Source organism: Ursus maritimus, unplaced genomic scaffold (genome assembly GCF_017311325.1).
Source record: "Ursus maritimus isolate PB19 unplaced genomic scaffold, ASM1731132v1 scaffold_11, whole genome shotgun sequence".
In the NCBI taxonomy this organism is placed as follows: Eukaryota; Metazoa; Chordata; class Mammalia; order Carnivora; family Ursidae; genus Ursus; species Ursus maritimus.
The window spans coordinates 67195836-67211206 of NW_024423453.1; the positions used below are offsets into that span (position 1 = coordinate 67195836).

Consider the following 15371-nt stretch of genomic DNA (forward strand, 5'->3'; position numbering starts at 1 on the left):
CAGCGTTCTTGCCGCTTACCGTTTAGCAAGTGTCTGAGGGACTAGCTCACAGAATTGGCAGTAGAGTTCAGAAAGCTAGAGTATGAGGAACTTCAACTGTTTTTGAAGCATAAATGGGAACTTCAGCCCAGGTGTCTGACGGCAGGAGCTAAAAATGCCCATCTAAATCCAAACTCTAATTGGGTCAACTTTGTATATAATATGAGGGGCTGAAGCTACTGAGACCTCCCTCTGGGACAAGTGCAGCCAAGCACTTTTTTTTTTTAAAGCTTAGTCCATGAGCTATATAAGACTGCCTGAAAGTGTTCTGGTCCTTAAAAAAAATGTATTCTGTTGATTACCCAGTTGTGAGACTTCTAATTTGCATTTAAGCTATGAGAGTATTTCAAAAATTTATATGTAGATCCTTCAGTTTAAGGAAAGGTTAGTCCTGGGTACTGATTCCGCACACTGTGTATTGAATGAATAAGTACATGCATTCTTCAACTGACAGATTGCAGATACATGCTATCTGAACGCATCTGTTTTTGCTTTCTTTCCCACTTTCTTTGCCCTATAATTTTCATTTTGGAACCTAGACTCTTCTCTTTTGCTTTGCAGCGATCGATCGACATGGATGACAGAGCATTGACTCAGCGTCCGTGACACAGTGTGCAGAGCGGGAGGGTGGGGTGGGGGCAGGGAGTTCCCGCTGGTCAGGAGTTCGAAGTGGAGAGATGGCAAAAAAGGCACATGCAAACGGGGTGGTGCAAAACGTCGGGGCCACATGTGCGGCTGGGCGCAGGCGGTGGCAGCTGGAAGCGAGGGTCATCAGTGGGGGTGAGGATGAGGGCTTTGGGGGCACAGTAGGGAGAGGGTGGTGGCTCTGCATGGGAGGTGGAATGGCCAAACCCTGGTCTTGAAGTTTCAGGCAGAAGATGAAGTGTTCCTGGGGCCAGGAACCAAACATTGGTGGGAATTTAAGTTCTCCATTCATGGACTTTCTACTACTCACCTGGTCAGTTTCCCAAGGACAAAGCACAGTTAGCAGGGGGCCCGGGGGCCATCTCCCACCGCAGTGCTATGGCTGCAGTTTCCTTGTGGCCCTAAAGGCACCCTTCCCCCCATGGCTTTCCTCCAAGCATTTGGCTTTTTTTTTTTTTTTTGTGGTGGCCTCCTAGTGTCATTAAGCAAGTCAAAGGTCATCAGTCTAGAAATTGACACACTTGACCCATTTCCTTTCTGTGCTGGACCTTGAGTCTGGACCCAGCTCCCCCAGGGACCATGTGGAGGGCTTGAAGCCGAGTCTTCAGTCCTTTCTTCCCATGAGGTGTATAATTCGATATTTATTGCCTCTCTCCCCAACAAGGTCTATGGTGCCACTGGGATCCATTCGGTAAAGAATGCTGATCCCCTTTATGAATTTTTGATGGTGGAGGAGGAGCGTTTGAGGCCACTGGGGGACCTTGTGAAATGGAAATGTTTTTTCTTTTTGATCTTTCTTTCTTTCTCTTTCTTTCTTTCTTTCTTTCTTTCTTTCTTTCTTTCTTTCTTTCTTTCTTTCTTTCTTTCTTTCTTTCTTTAATTTAAAGACACACATACCATTGTGGCAATGCCTGAACTTCTCTGAATCTAAGTGTGTAGCATCTTTGCAAGAAAGCAGAATCACAGCTCTTTAAAGCAGCAGCCCCAAACATCCCCTTACACATCCATCTAACTGTGTTTATAAGAACAGTGGAAACTTTATTCAGGAAAAGAGACATGCAGGCCAAAAAAGCAAAAATTAAAAATAAAACAAAGCAACAAACAAGATTCGCTCTGGAGTGGGAGAGGCTAAATGATGCCCCCCACCCCCCGGCTGTTCCTTTTTTGGTGGTCTGAGGGGGTAGGACTCAAGGGACCAGGAGAGTCAGGATCTGTATTTCATTGCTGAGAATTTGACAGCTACAGTGCAAAGCAATACAGTCCTGCTTTTTATTAGCCTGTGTGAGTCCAGCACAGAACGAAGTTTTTTTTTTCTTTTCATTTTTCAGAGGTAGAAGTTTTTGCCAAACTATGAGATGATTTAACCACAATTTCCTTCCTGAATTTTTTTCCAGAGGGGGAGGGGATGGTTGGGTGGGTGTTATTGTTTAATAAGATTTAAACAGGGTCTCTATTTTGTGGCCGGAACAGCCTTTCATGCCCTTTATCTGTACTGGGATTTCAGCTGGGTTTTTATTTTGGTGACATATGGCCCATCGTATAATAAAAAGAGACGAACCATTCAGATTTAATTTGAGCAGCTAAGGACGTCAGAAGGGCTGCGAGGGGGAGCCTATACCTGAGCTTTCATTTGTTTAAAAAAAAAATTGTGCAGAGAAGTTGAGAAGGTGACTTTTGGAATTAGTTTGGTTTGGAGGCATTAAGTCCCAGATCAAGAGAGAAGGTCAATTTGAAAGTTTGGGATATATGCCAGCTTTGCTCGCTCTTTTATTGGAGAATTGCCTGTGGGGCCTTTCAAAGTATCTGCCCTTCAGGGGTTCTGCTTTCCACCTGCTTCCCCCTGAACAGGGAAATGGGCTTTTAAAAATATTACGCAGCACGCCACAGCCGTCTCCTGATCCAAATGCTGTGTGGCATGACACAATGTGACTCGAGGGCCGGGGGCAGGGCTTGGGTCTGCAGCTGGCACACGGAGCCTGTCCGGTGTGGGGACTGCTACTTAGCCCAGCATGCCTTTCCCTCTGAGGACACGGCCCACCTGGCTTCCAGGCACCCCTGGCAGCTTTCCCAAATCATTTACTCTCATTTCACCCCCAAACACTATCATGGAGGAAATGCTTTTTGCATCTGTAGGGCATACAGCAAGTGGCTGCTAATTGTTTTGTGGGATATGGGTGTGACGACGACAGTGAGCAGAGATTGGTACAACCAAACGGGGACCTCCCCGTGACTTTCCATGTGGGTCCTTCGGGTGGGTGTGTGCTTACCCACACAAAGGCAGGTAGCAACGTCCTGAGCCCCCTTCGTGGCACGAGAAGATCAAAGGTGCTGTGAGGTTTGGGCAGCCTGTTTTCCAGCCCGAAGCCGCTGCGCATGCTGGAGAAAACCGCCCCCGTGTCAGACCCACGATTTGCCTTCAGTGTCCGGCAGGCATCTTCGGCGGCGTCTTGTAAAAGCGTTCGTTACTAGATGAATTGTGTCCTCTGTGCCCCGAATCGCCCTTTTGTGTTGCTTCTAATTAATGGTAATGACAGCATTTGATACCACTCTGTGTGCCGGAGGACAGTGCCTTGGTGATTTTTCCTGGGGCCAAGCACTGCCATAGCGGGGAGTTCGAGTTGGTAGGTGCTCTTGTTCTGAACCTGCAGGGAGAGGTCAACGTGTGCCTTTCCTCTTCTACCCACTTGGGCTGCAGGAGGGCTGCGACCGTCTTCCTTTAGCCGCAGACCACAGCTCTGCTCGGACCGTTGCTGCGACGCCCCTCATCTCTATGATGGAATGACCAGGAGCACCTTCCGGGCCACTCTCCACGACAGCTGCCAATAGCCTTCTTGATTTATTTGCAGCAACTTAGAGATCTGCTGCTAACAGCCATCTTGATGGGAAGCAGCCCTGTAATTGCTTGGGGAGAAAGGCAGGCGTTTAGCACTCATAAAAGAAAATCTGCCCACCACCAAACCAAATGCCGCTGCTCTCCTTCCATGTGGCCAGCTCATTTCCCCCCCACTTCAAGCCCCCCCCTCCCCAGGCAGGTCTGGGGATTCCCTGACTTTTTTTAAGCCTCTCCATTCTGAATGTGGGGTTTGAGTGATTCTTTTCTGTTCCTCTTGGGGGAGACTGAGCACATGGTGAGGGGGTTACAGTATTCAGTGCATGTTTTCCGGGGCTTCCAGTGTGACGGGAGTCCAGTGACAGGAGCTTCTGATGGGCTCTGGGGCTGCCCAGCAGCCTGTGACCACAGTCGATCAGCTGGGGGTTCATGGTGCTCTCTCTCTACCTCTTCAAAGTGACAACGGAGTAGGGCAAAAAGAAACAAACAAACAAACACAAAACAGTAAAGGCCAAAGCAAACCAAAAGCCTGTTTAGAAGGGAAAATAAAATACTAATGATTCTTAATTTAGTTTTCTTTCTCAGGCATCACGGATGTAGCATTCTCCCCACCTGTATCCCATTAGCTTTAGTCTGTCCATAGGCCTCAGCTCACCTGTTTCTCTAAGGCTGTGTCTCTGACGTGTGCCATGGAAGAGACTGTCACCAATAACATCAGTACCTCAGCACTTCAGGTAAAGAATTAAAAACTGACTGAGAACGAAGTACCCCGTGTGTGCCAGAGGTCGGGAGGTCCCTTTGCACAGGAACAAAGGCACGGCTACCTGGTTGAATTAGATGCTCTCTCCATGCTCCCGAACTCCTTTGCATTTCTTTTTCCTCTTCTTGAAACTTCTACTTCTCTTCTGCTGTCGTGGTCCGGACATAGCTGGGGGCAGGAAAGAGAATTGAAGGCTTGTGGATTTGGCAAATCAATCATCACTCATAATGCATCAGTTGTGAGCCTTTGAGCATGTGGGTGTTGTGCTAGACGTCGTACAGAGTCACCGGCCCTACCCCTTTCCACTGGGGGAGAAAGTTTGTGTCGGGCTGGGGAATTAGCCAAGCTGAGATGTCCGCGGCTCTGTCCAGGCTCGATGAGAGAGCCTAGTAGAAGTACTTGGCATAGGTGATAGAAAAGGTAGCACTGAGCCCCCTCTCTCCCCTTTATGCCCTTTTTGCATACCTGCGAGCGCCTCTCCCTCCGTCCGAGGTGCCTGATGGTCAGAGATCCGTGCCAGGCAGTGAGGGCAGGCTCTGGGTTTGGAAATGCCTCTCTGCTGTATTCCCTAATCAGATCGCAGTCAGATAACGGCTCAGACCTGGGAACATGAGATTTTAATGTGAAATGAATAAGTACCCTGAGACTGAAGCTTGTCACTGCAGCGCATCTGGAATCACTTACAGCTGGGTAAATTCACTGGGAGCTGCGACACTGGGGTTGAAAAGGAGGCACACAGCGCGTTCCTTTTAATGTCTAAACAATCTGATGTTGACAAGCCTTTCACATTAACCCCAAAGTGGCAAAGTTTAAACCCTTTATTATCCGATTCGGTTTGGCAAATCATTTAGAGGCTTAAGAGTCCATATTTACAGGGAAAAGGCCAACCTTTTTTTTTTTCCTTCTCAAAGCAAGCACCACTAATGTATGCACATTGCTGTTTACTTAGAAGGTTCGAAAGACCTTCAGCATGCAGGCTCAAACTAGAGAAAGTGAGTTGATTTCTTTTTTTCAGGGAGCCCCTAATCTCTTTTTAGAACACAAAAGGCATGAACATTCCAAACCCTGGAAACTATATCAGATTAACAAATAAGTAGAGAAGGAATACAGGAAATCGTTTCCAAATATTATTAGTCTTCAGTTGAAATATATTGTGTCTTGGCAGCTAACTCTAACTCTGTGTCATTTTCCTAAGGTTTTGCCCAGAACATTATGAGTGATTCTAAAGATGGCGAATGGTCCTTTGAGTTCTATAGAGGACTACAAAATATTATAGAAGTTAGAAAGCTTAACAGTCGAGCATGGCTTAATAATCATCTATTGGACCTGTTGCCAAATTGGCAAAATTTTAAGGATCTCCATTATAACATGTGGAAGAACATGGAAAAAAGCTGCAAGTGGTTTTTGAGAACGAGATTCAGTAATAATTTAATAATTTTAACCACATCCTTTAAAAGCAATGAAGACATTTTAATTCATCTTCATAAAAAAGCATGATGCAACAGAGCTGAGTTTTTAATTTTCATCTGAGGAGAGTTTTAATGTAATTGAATTTATTATTATTTTATTTTAAAGAAGACCCAAACCTCAGAACATGGTAATTCTGACTCATTCTGTGAAAGGAATCTATTTGGAAATTTCTGGCATTGGTTTGAATCCTATTGAAGAAGCTCGTAAAGATTAACACTGCAGCATAATTTTGACCACAGCTGTTCATCCTTTAGATGTCATTTTTAACTTTCCTTTGGCAGCTGTGCAAATTTAGATCCAAAATCACCAGCCACCAGCTCTGCCTAGACAGAAGTTTCAGATTCTGTGATGATTTTCTGCCTCTTAATCCTCCTCACTAATTCTGCACACAATGCCAATTTTTACAACTTAGGATAAGTTTGAGTTACCGTAGACATGGAAAGAAAAAAAGACTTTTTAAAAGCATGTTGCTTGGAAATATAAAAACTACTTTTTAAACATAATACTGCAGTTTTGGGGTAGGCAAGAAAAAGATAAAAGAATCTTAGACTCTTGTTCGTAGAAATACATATAGCACAAAAACCATATATATCTTGTTTTTATAAAAACATACATACAGTCTTAAAACATATAGTTTTAAGAAATGAAAAAGCAGGCTGCATATTTCAAATATTTCCTTTAATAAAGCCAATGCATAAGATCATATTAATGATCATATTAATCACATTAATATGATCATATTAATGACCCACAAAACATATTACTTAACCTACGAATGCTTGGATACCTGCCGATTTAACCCCATTCCATTATTTAACCAGTAAAAAAAAATTGCATCTGAATTTTATCTTAAAGAGAGGTGGGAAAGGTGTCTGATACTGCTTTCGATGTTAGTCTACATTATCTGGTGTGCCTGTGGTGTGTTTTCCTGAGACCTCGTTGATTCCGTACCAGCCCTGCTCAGTCAAGATGAAACCACTAAGGTCCTTTCCATTTTGCGTGATGTAAACTCCTGTAAAATTTGAAACATGTACCGTTTTTTTCCTTTTCCCCTGTAGTCCCCTGCTTACAGAGTTGAGCAGAAGATGCGATTTTCAGTTCAGTACAGTAGTTCCTGTGTTAACAGAAGCTCTGAAACCAGGATGTAGATTCTTTTTTGTTTTTTTTTTCTTTTTTTTTTTTTTAACTTGGGCACTGGTGCTCAGAGAGTAGGATTTAGAGCTGAGTCTGGAACTGCTACAACTTCATCATGTCTCCGATTCACCTTTTGGTTTTGTATTTCCAGCAAACGATAATAACAACAAGAAGGTAATGCTTACTTGAGAAATTGGCGTCAGCTAATAACAAGGGGGGCGGGGCAACCAGTAGCGTGATTGTTCTGGATGAACCATCAGGGATCTTCTGGGAATACTGGTGCCTTGACCCCTGATGGCCCTCAAAGTGCTGAGTGTAGAAAATGGGAAGTCTCCCCGGACGTCAGAATGTACAAGATGTCAGAAAAATGCAGTTCTTGGAAAACTGTATTTTTTGGCTGGGGTGGGAGTGGAGAAAGGAGGGGGGGCGGAGAAGGGGAGCAGGGCTCATTGTATTCTGCAGTTCAAGTCCTACTTACTTCACTGTTAATATGTTTGTGTATGGTCAGAAAAAATATTTTTAAAAGATTAATTCAAGACACCCATTTTAAAACACTTAGTTGAATAGTAAAATTCTCAGTGGCTTGTTTAGTTCACACAGCATTAAAAGTTCAAACTCAGGCTGCTTCGTTTTTGGCTCTAACTGCTAGCTAATATCCAAGCTAGAGGTTTACCCCAACAGGTGTGAGGGTGGAGGTGCTCACCTTGATGACTAGGATATCTGTCCGTATTCTCAGTTTATAGTGAGTACAAGGGGATGCACTAGACTTTGATTAAATCTCTTATTCTGTGGTGACTGTCAGGCCTGTAGAATAAAGTCGCTGGTTGCTCACGTCATGACTGGGGTGCTGGGAAGTCAGCTAAGAAGTCGGTGGGAGGTTCTGGCAAGAGCGCTGAGTTAGGCGTCTAGGGACTTGGGTGCTGGCCTCTGGCCTCCGACCTACCCACTCCAGCTGGAACCTGTGTCGGTTCACCTGGATGTTTCTTGAACTTATCTGTAAAATCAGAGTTTGACAACACAATCTCACCTGCCTCTTCCCTCGCTGAAGTTCTGATCTTTGCAAGAGGTTAAAATCTCTCAAATAGTTTCCATTTGGAACTCTCAATAGAGATGTGGCACCCATCCTCACATTCTACGCAGAAGAGCAGAAAACCCCCACATGTTTCCTAATGGAAATGGAACACTAATGGAAGTGACACATTTTGACTATTTGAGGATGGAGCTGGAGTGATTTGAGAGTTCTGCTGTTTTCAAATTCTGCTTGAATGGAAATAGAGCTTCCATTTTTTAAAAAAGTTAGACTTGTTGCATCAGTGATTTGGCATACCTTTGGGAATCCCACCTTCTCCTAAAGTAAATTTTTGAAGGGGAAGTCAAAATATTGCTTCACAGAAACAGTGGCTGCTGTGCACTCAAGCCAGTCAAATGTGGCAGGAAACACAGTTCTGCCCATAAATATGGTCTAGATTAGAACAGCATCAAAAGCACTGAAATTGCATAAATGATATTCTGTTTGGGGGACTGAAGTGGAAAGAAAGGTACTTAACCCAAAAGACTGAAATCGGCATTTAAAAATCCCTCAATACATATTTTAATGTTTGCCTTTTTTTTTTTTAAGTTTGCCCAAGTTCATATTTACCTGCGAGACCCAATTGGCACTGAAGGATGGCCTGAGTCTCACAGGTAAATAACAAATGCTTTTGCAGACTGCCTAATTGTGTTCCAAACCCTGGAAACTGCAGGCCTCGTGGGTAAACGTTGTGCTTTGGCAACTCCTTCAGAGAAGGAGCACAAAGATGTGCGTCTTGGAGTTGGAGCACAGGGCTGAGCCCAGTGGAGGGGAGGAAAGCAGAAGATCCCACCTTTGGAATTGGAGAGGGGGGGCAGATTTTGAAATGTAAGGCAAGCTCAAACATGATTTATGAAAAAGGTGATTAAAAGACAACGCCAGTATTGCGGTCTACTGTGTACTGTATCTGTTTACGTTTCTGGAAAACGGCATCTCTCAGGCACTGACACATGCTGTGGATCCTTCACCCCTTCCCCCCCCACGGGTCCCTGTGGTGTCCTTGCCCAGGGGGTGCAGGGCAGAAGCTGGCAGCTGGGTGCTAGCTCTGCCTCCTTGTCCTGCGACCTTGAGCTGTGAGCAAATCACTTATCCTCCCTGGTCTCCTTTTTGTCCAACTATAAAAAGGGGTGGGGGGGGTGTCCATAAGTTTTTTAAATCCTTTCTAGCTCTGACAGTCTATGATTAATTTGTGAATTCTGTGTCAGGGTGAAAAGTGTTATGCGCCCATTCGGATGACCCCGTGTTGCTTACCTGGATCCCAAAGTTTTGTTCCAGTCGTGACAGTCATGGGCATTCGACTGTCTCACAATAACCCCATATCACCCCCAGAAGAATGCACTGTTGTCTGGGGGAAGTCAGGGTAGCTCTTCTGACCTTAGATTGAGAGCGACTGTACCTCCCTCATACCCCAGCCTCAGGTAGACCCAGGTTGTATCTTTCGGCTCTCCTCAGGCCCCATGAAGGAGAGGACTCTGAGATCCATGCTTTTCCTCTCTAGCAGTGCAGCCAAGGCCTCTCCTTTGCAAGCTGAGGGAACAGCCGCTGCATCGTCACTGCTCGGCCTCCTTGTCCCTCGTCAGCTGCAGCCAGCTCTGCCACCCTCTTGCAGAGCGCTAACCTTTTGATTTAACTTTATTTGCCACAGCAGGACTATCACCAGAAAGGGAACAATATGCACTGGCCATCTGGCCCCCACCGCCCGAGGCGCCCAGGCCGCTGCACACCAGGGTCCTTGGACAGGCTGCTTTGCCTTCCCACCAGCCTCACGACACGGGTGCCCTGTTTTTGTTTTTTTGCAAATCAACCTTTTAAAATCCAAAGACAGGCTACAGCTAGTGACTCAGAAAACCATAAATAATACAGCAGGCTTTGCTGGAGGAAAAAAAAACAAAACCAAACCAAAAAGGTGTATTTATCATTATACTTAGCTGGTAACAAGTCAAAGATAAAGTTGTGTGGGTTCCCCCCCCATGACCCTTAAGCAAGTGTGACAGGCATTAACCTATCAATATTAGTGAGTGATTTAAAATACCAACCAACATTTGCCTGCAATAATTTCTGTTGTAAACGACTCCTTCTGGGCCCTCCTACCAATAATTCAGTGCTCATAAATCAGAACCAGAGCGTGTTGCTTCTCTCTCTTTTGCCCTGGGCGATTCTTGAAGTCTTTTTTTTCGAGGGGAGTCTGGAATCCATTCCCATTGTATTTCCCTCTTCCTCCTGCTGCCATCTTCATATGGGACGTTAAAAAAGAACACACATCTGCAGAATGAGACAGAACTCCATGCCCCACACTGCCTTGTTACAGTGAAAGGCAGTATGGGGCTTCTTTTTCAACACTCTTTCTGGACACTTTGTCAAGGAGTTAGGCTGGCTCCTGGTGGAGGGATTCCGTCTGGATCCTTCCACATTAGCCAGCTGCTTTGGAAGGTCCACACCATGGTGAAGATTTTAGTTTAGGTAAGGATGGTGAAAGGTGAAGACTTTGAATCTGAGGGGAGATGGGGGAGTGGTGGTCAGTGAGCCAGGAGTGAGGGGAGCCGGCCTAGGGGGGCAACTGGTGAAAGTTCTGGATGAGTCGCGATACAGGTACCCACCTGGCCTGAAACAGCAGGCTTCGGCTCCGGCCTCCTTTGGCTTGCATCCTTCTGACCCACGTCCTAGCCCACGGAGGCAGCTTGAGTCCACATATGCGACCAAATAAAATACCCACTTCAAGAAAGGTAATTTCTTTAGAGTTAAAAGATTTATTAGGGGAGCCTGAAGAGCGGGGAGGGGGTGTTGGGGAGGGACTGAGACCCATCTGGTTTGTTGTGGGTCTTTTTTTATTAGAAGAGAGAAAAAAATCGCTCTGTGGGTTCATATGTCTAAGGAGAGCTCAATTAAAGTTATTTGCTGGAGCTTAAAATATGCCCGCACCTGCTTCAGCGCTGGGCTCCGAGACCGACACACTCTCCCAGAAGGCAGAGCAGATGAGGGCGCCTGTCGAGGCAAACGGAGGAGCCAGGGCACAATGTTTCACTTACACTCTGGTACCAACTGCGGACGGCAAAGGCAGCAGCCAACCTGGAGGCAGGTTCCTGGTTTACCTGGAAACCAGAGCCTTCTGCCTGGCCTGTCAGCGGATCCAAAGGGCTCTTCTCTTCTGAAAGCAGACCATAAAGAACGGAACCAGGAGAGGGAGCAATGCAGATAGCGTGACATTATCCAATCACTCACCTCTCTGTGGTCACTTCCTTCTTGATCATGGCAGGGTAATAAGATTGGAGAGAAAGGTCTGTTGTGAGACTAATAAATAATAATGGCTAATATTCATCAGATATTTGTTACATGTGAGGCACTGTACTAAGCCTGTTTCATGCATCACACCACTGAATTTTTACCACAATCCTAAGAAACAGGTCATGTTGTCATCCACGTTTTATAGTTGAGGAAACGGGGACCAGGAGAGATGAAATTCCTTGCCCATGGTCACTTAGCAACCCAGATTCTCCCGACTCCCAAGCCTGAGCGGTTAACTACCCTGTCTCAGCTGAGACTCATGGGTGAGAAAGAACCCCCAAATAATACAGTTACCATGTCCTGAGAGATGCTCCTGTTAAGCAAACATGGTCTCATTTAGCATTTCTTCTGCCCTTGTGCAGTGTCTTCCCAGGATAGGTGTCCCACACATGTGGATATTGCATTTCCTGCCAGGCCCAGTAGAACTCAGAACGGTCCGTAGGCCTATCGCCCCGCCCTCTGAAGACCAGAGTCCACTGTCTTCCATTTCCTGAAACGGGCGGTGGATTTCAGAGCCTCCCTTTCTAGCTCAGGCTGCTCAACGAATTTGTTTACCCCCGGTTCCTGGGATGCCCACCAGACACGGAGCCAGTCCTGGACCTCAGGGAAGCAATTCACATATGGGACAGAGGAATTCACCAACTTTCACTGATGCATTTTGTTGTTTGTCAGACTGGAATCCAAATCTTCTTAGACAGTTCCTTATTGTCCAGGGTTTGACTCTGGGATCTTTTCAGAAAAGGAATCTTTGATGCAGGGAGGATCCAGAGGCCAGTGACCGTAATCCGCATTTGAAGAGGACTTTTTGATTGTGTGATTCACTGAGATTCTTAAGTAGCTCTCCAGTGCCTCATCTTTCACTAAATAGCCCACCAGTGAACAGAAAAAGTACCACCTGCAGCCCAGAGATTTTTTTTAAAAAGCTTTGGCCCTGATTCTCTCCGTTAAGCTGCACAGTGCACATACGTACCGTTGGTGTGCACTACTGTGAGTTCACGGTGTGTGTGCGCCAGGCACTGTGATCAGTGTCTTACCTGACTACTTCACTTTTTAAAAAAAGATTTTATTTATTTATTTGAGGGGGAGCATGGGCATGTGCTGGGGGGAGAGTGGGGGGAGGGAAGAAGGGGCAGAAGGAGAGGAAGAAGGATTTTCCCTGCTGAGTAGGGAGCCTGACACGGGACTCAATCCCAGGACTCTGAGATCATGACTTGAGCCGAAGACAGACGCTTAACTGACTGAGCCACCCAGGCATCCCTTGGTTACTTCATTTGATTTTCACAATAACACGTCTGTGTGGCAGGTTCTGTGATCACCCACATTGTACATCTGGGTGTATTAAGTCTTAAAGATATTAAGAAATTTGCCCGAGTTAGTAAATGGGGGAGCAGGACACGAACCTGGGCAGTCTGGCTCCAGAGCTGAAGTAGAACTCCGTGCTGCCTCCCATGGAAAGTGGGTAGGGATCCCACCCAGTGTCAGCTCCCATCCAGCAACATGCTGTGTGCGCCATTAATTAGAGGTTTGATTTCCCAGATACCTAGACTCATCTTCATTTTTCTGCAGCATCACTGATGATGAACTTATTGATTAGCCTCCCCTTCGTCTACTATAGCTATATCCACTGCAGCTTATCCATTATTACTTCTCCTGCCTATTGTTGTTATTGACTCAAGACATTATATATATTCAGGGATAGTGTCTGGGCGGGCCATCTACGGACAGTCCACAGAAAATGATCTCTGGCCAACCTCGTGCCTGGAAGGGCGCTAAGGCTTGTCGTAGCTTCACTGTCTTGGTCTCGAGAATTCCTCCTTGTGTTCTCGTATTGGGGGGGGGGGGAGCACCCAGCCTGCATTTCCAGAGGAAGCGGGTAGCCTTGCTTTATTAATTCTCTCACCGCCCAAATGGCAAGAAGGTTGAAACACCAGGAGGGAGCAGAATAAGCTGTCTTTTCTTAAGAACTCACAGAGGAGATGGGCCCCTCTCCTCAGGTTGTTGAAAAAGAATGCAGGTTTGTGAGACAGTTCAGAGGTCTCTGCCTCATACTGTATATAATGGAACACAGCCCCCCGCCCCGCCCCCGCCCCGGAGTTTACAGCAAACCTCTCAGATGGCAGTTATATTCTTGCAATTCCTGCTCGTTTTCTTTCTGCCTAGATGGATTTTTGTTGTTGTTGTTTAGTAAACGTGTGGGTGAGGGCAGAGTCCAGGAAGGGATTTCCTTTGGGTCTCCTAGGACCAGGCTTGGGCTTGGGCGGGAAGTGTGTGGAGGGAAAGGAGTGTCTTACACTACATTGCATCTTCTTTTCTCCTTCTGCATGTGTCCCGGGGCAGGTTGAATGACTTACATCAAATAAACCTATTCTTTAAAAAAGAATTAAAAAAAATTTCAGTAGAGTTGACGTGCAGTGTTACATTAGTTTCTGGTGGACAACGTAGCGATTCACCAAGTGCACATATTATGCTGTGCCCACCGCAAGCACAGCTGTCCCCGTCACCAGACAATACTATGACAATACCATTGACTGTATTCTTCATGCTGTACGTTTCCTTCCCATGGCTCACTCCTCCCATAACCGGGAGCCTGTACCTCTCACCCCCCTTCACCCATTTTGTCCACCTTCCACCCCCTTCCCTCTGGCAACCATCTGCTTGTTCTCTGTATTTATAGGTCTGATTCTGCTTTTTGCTTGTTTATTCATTTGTTTTTTAGATTCCACATATGAGTGAAATCATGTGGCATTTTTCTTTCTCAGTCTGACTTATTTCACTTAGCATAATGCCCTCTAGGTCTACCCATGTTGTCACAAATGGAAAGATCTCATCCCCTTTTCTATGGCTGACTAATATTCCAGGGTGTGTATGTGCGTGTGCAATGTGTGTGTATACCACATCCTCTTTATCCATTCATCCATTCGTGGACATTAAATTGCTTCCATATCTTGACTATTGTAAATAATGTAATAAACAGGAGTGTATACATCTTTTTGAGTTCGTGTTTTCATTTACTTTAGATAAATAACCAGTCATGGAATTATTGGATTATATGGTATTTCTGTTTTTTAACTTTTTGAGGAACCTCCATACTGTCTTCCACAGCGACTGCACCAATTTACATTCCTACCAACAGAGCATGAGGGTTCCTTTTTCTCCACATCCTTGCCAACACTTGTTATTTCCTGTCTTTTTGATTTTAGCCATTCTGACAGGTGTGAGGTGATATCTCATTGTGGTTTTGATTTGCATTTCCCTGATGATGAGTGATGTTGAACATCTTTTCATGTGTCTGTTGGCCACCAGGATGTCTTCTGTGGAGAAATGTCTATTCAGGTTTTCTGTCCATTTTAAAATCAGATTGTTTGGGGTTTTTTTTTTGGTGCTGAGTTGCAAATACACCTGTTCTTATATGGCTAGGCTGCTAATCAAAGTCTCCAGAACTGATGTAGCTCCCTCCCTGATGGGAAAGATGTTACTGTCCCTAAGGCCTCAGGCCTTGAGCAAAAGCCNTCTTTCCCTTTGAGGAGGGGCCAACCTGATCTGGAGTGGGGTGGAATGTGTACCCATGTCTGGGTTGCTAAAGGGTTCCCCATCCTTATTTCCCTTTGGCTTCCCCCACCTTGCATTGTTTCAACCTACTCCCCAAATAATCACGTAGGGAGATGATGTCCCTTCTCTACATTTAATGATTCTCGAATGAGTTGTGTCATGTGTGTAGAGTACGCTGGCCAACCACAGTCAGTATAACTGAGAGCAGGAAACACTTTTCTCATGGCCTGTCAGAGAAAATCACGGCTGGGCTGTTCTTGGTCAGGTACAGAACTCTGCATTTCTCTCTGCCTCACATGATCAGCTGTTGGCCATTCTAGTAAATATCTTCCCATCCTCCACCCAGGGGGGACTGAGGCAACCAGCAGAAGGGGTGACTTTAGGCTCCTATGATACATTTGTGGACAGGATGGGGAAGGAGGTAGGTCCCCTTGACCAGGGGACTCTAATTCCTCTGGTGACACCTAGAACAGCTGTTTGTCCTTGTGTTTTGAGTCAGAATGGTAAGAATGGAAGAACCGACAGGCAGTTTCAGTTGGTACCATCTCATGTCTGTCATCTCCTGCTAAAAGTTGACAAATAGGTTTTCTCCC

General features: G+C 45.6%; 1 protein-coding gene and 1 long non-coding RNA gene across 4 annotated transcripts in view; one reads left to right on the forward strand and one right to left on the reverse strand.

The window, feature by feature from the left end:
- The window catches only part of EBF2 (EBF transcription factor 2), a 186097-nt gene that overhangs the window by 60440 nt on the left and 110286 nt on the right, over window positions 1–15371 (forward strand). The gene's annotated exons all lie outside the window — the stretch shown is intronic.
- LOC103673292 lies at window positions 356–4968 on the reverse strand. The gene is made up of 3 exons (XR_571367.1): window positions 4740–4968; window positions 4339–4442; window positions 356–3585 (listed from the first exon to the last, which is right to left on the reverse strand). It is a non-coding gene; the product is annotated as an uncharacterized LOC103673292 (long non-coding RNA).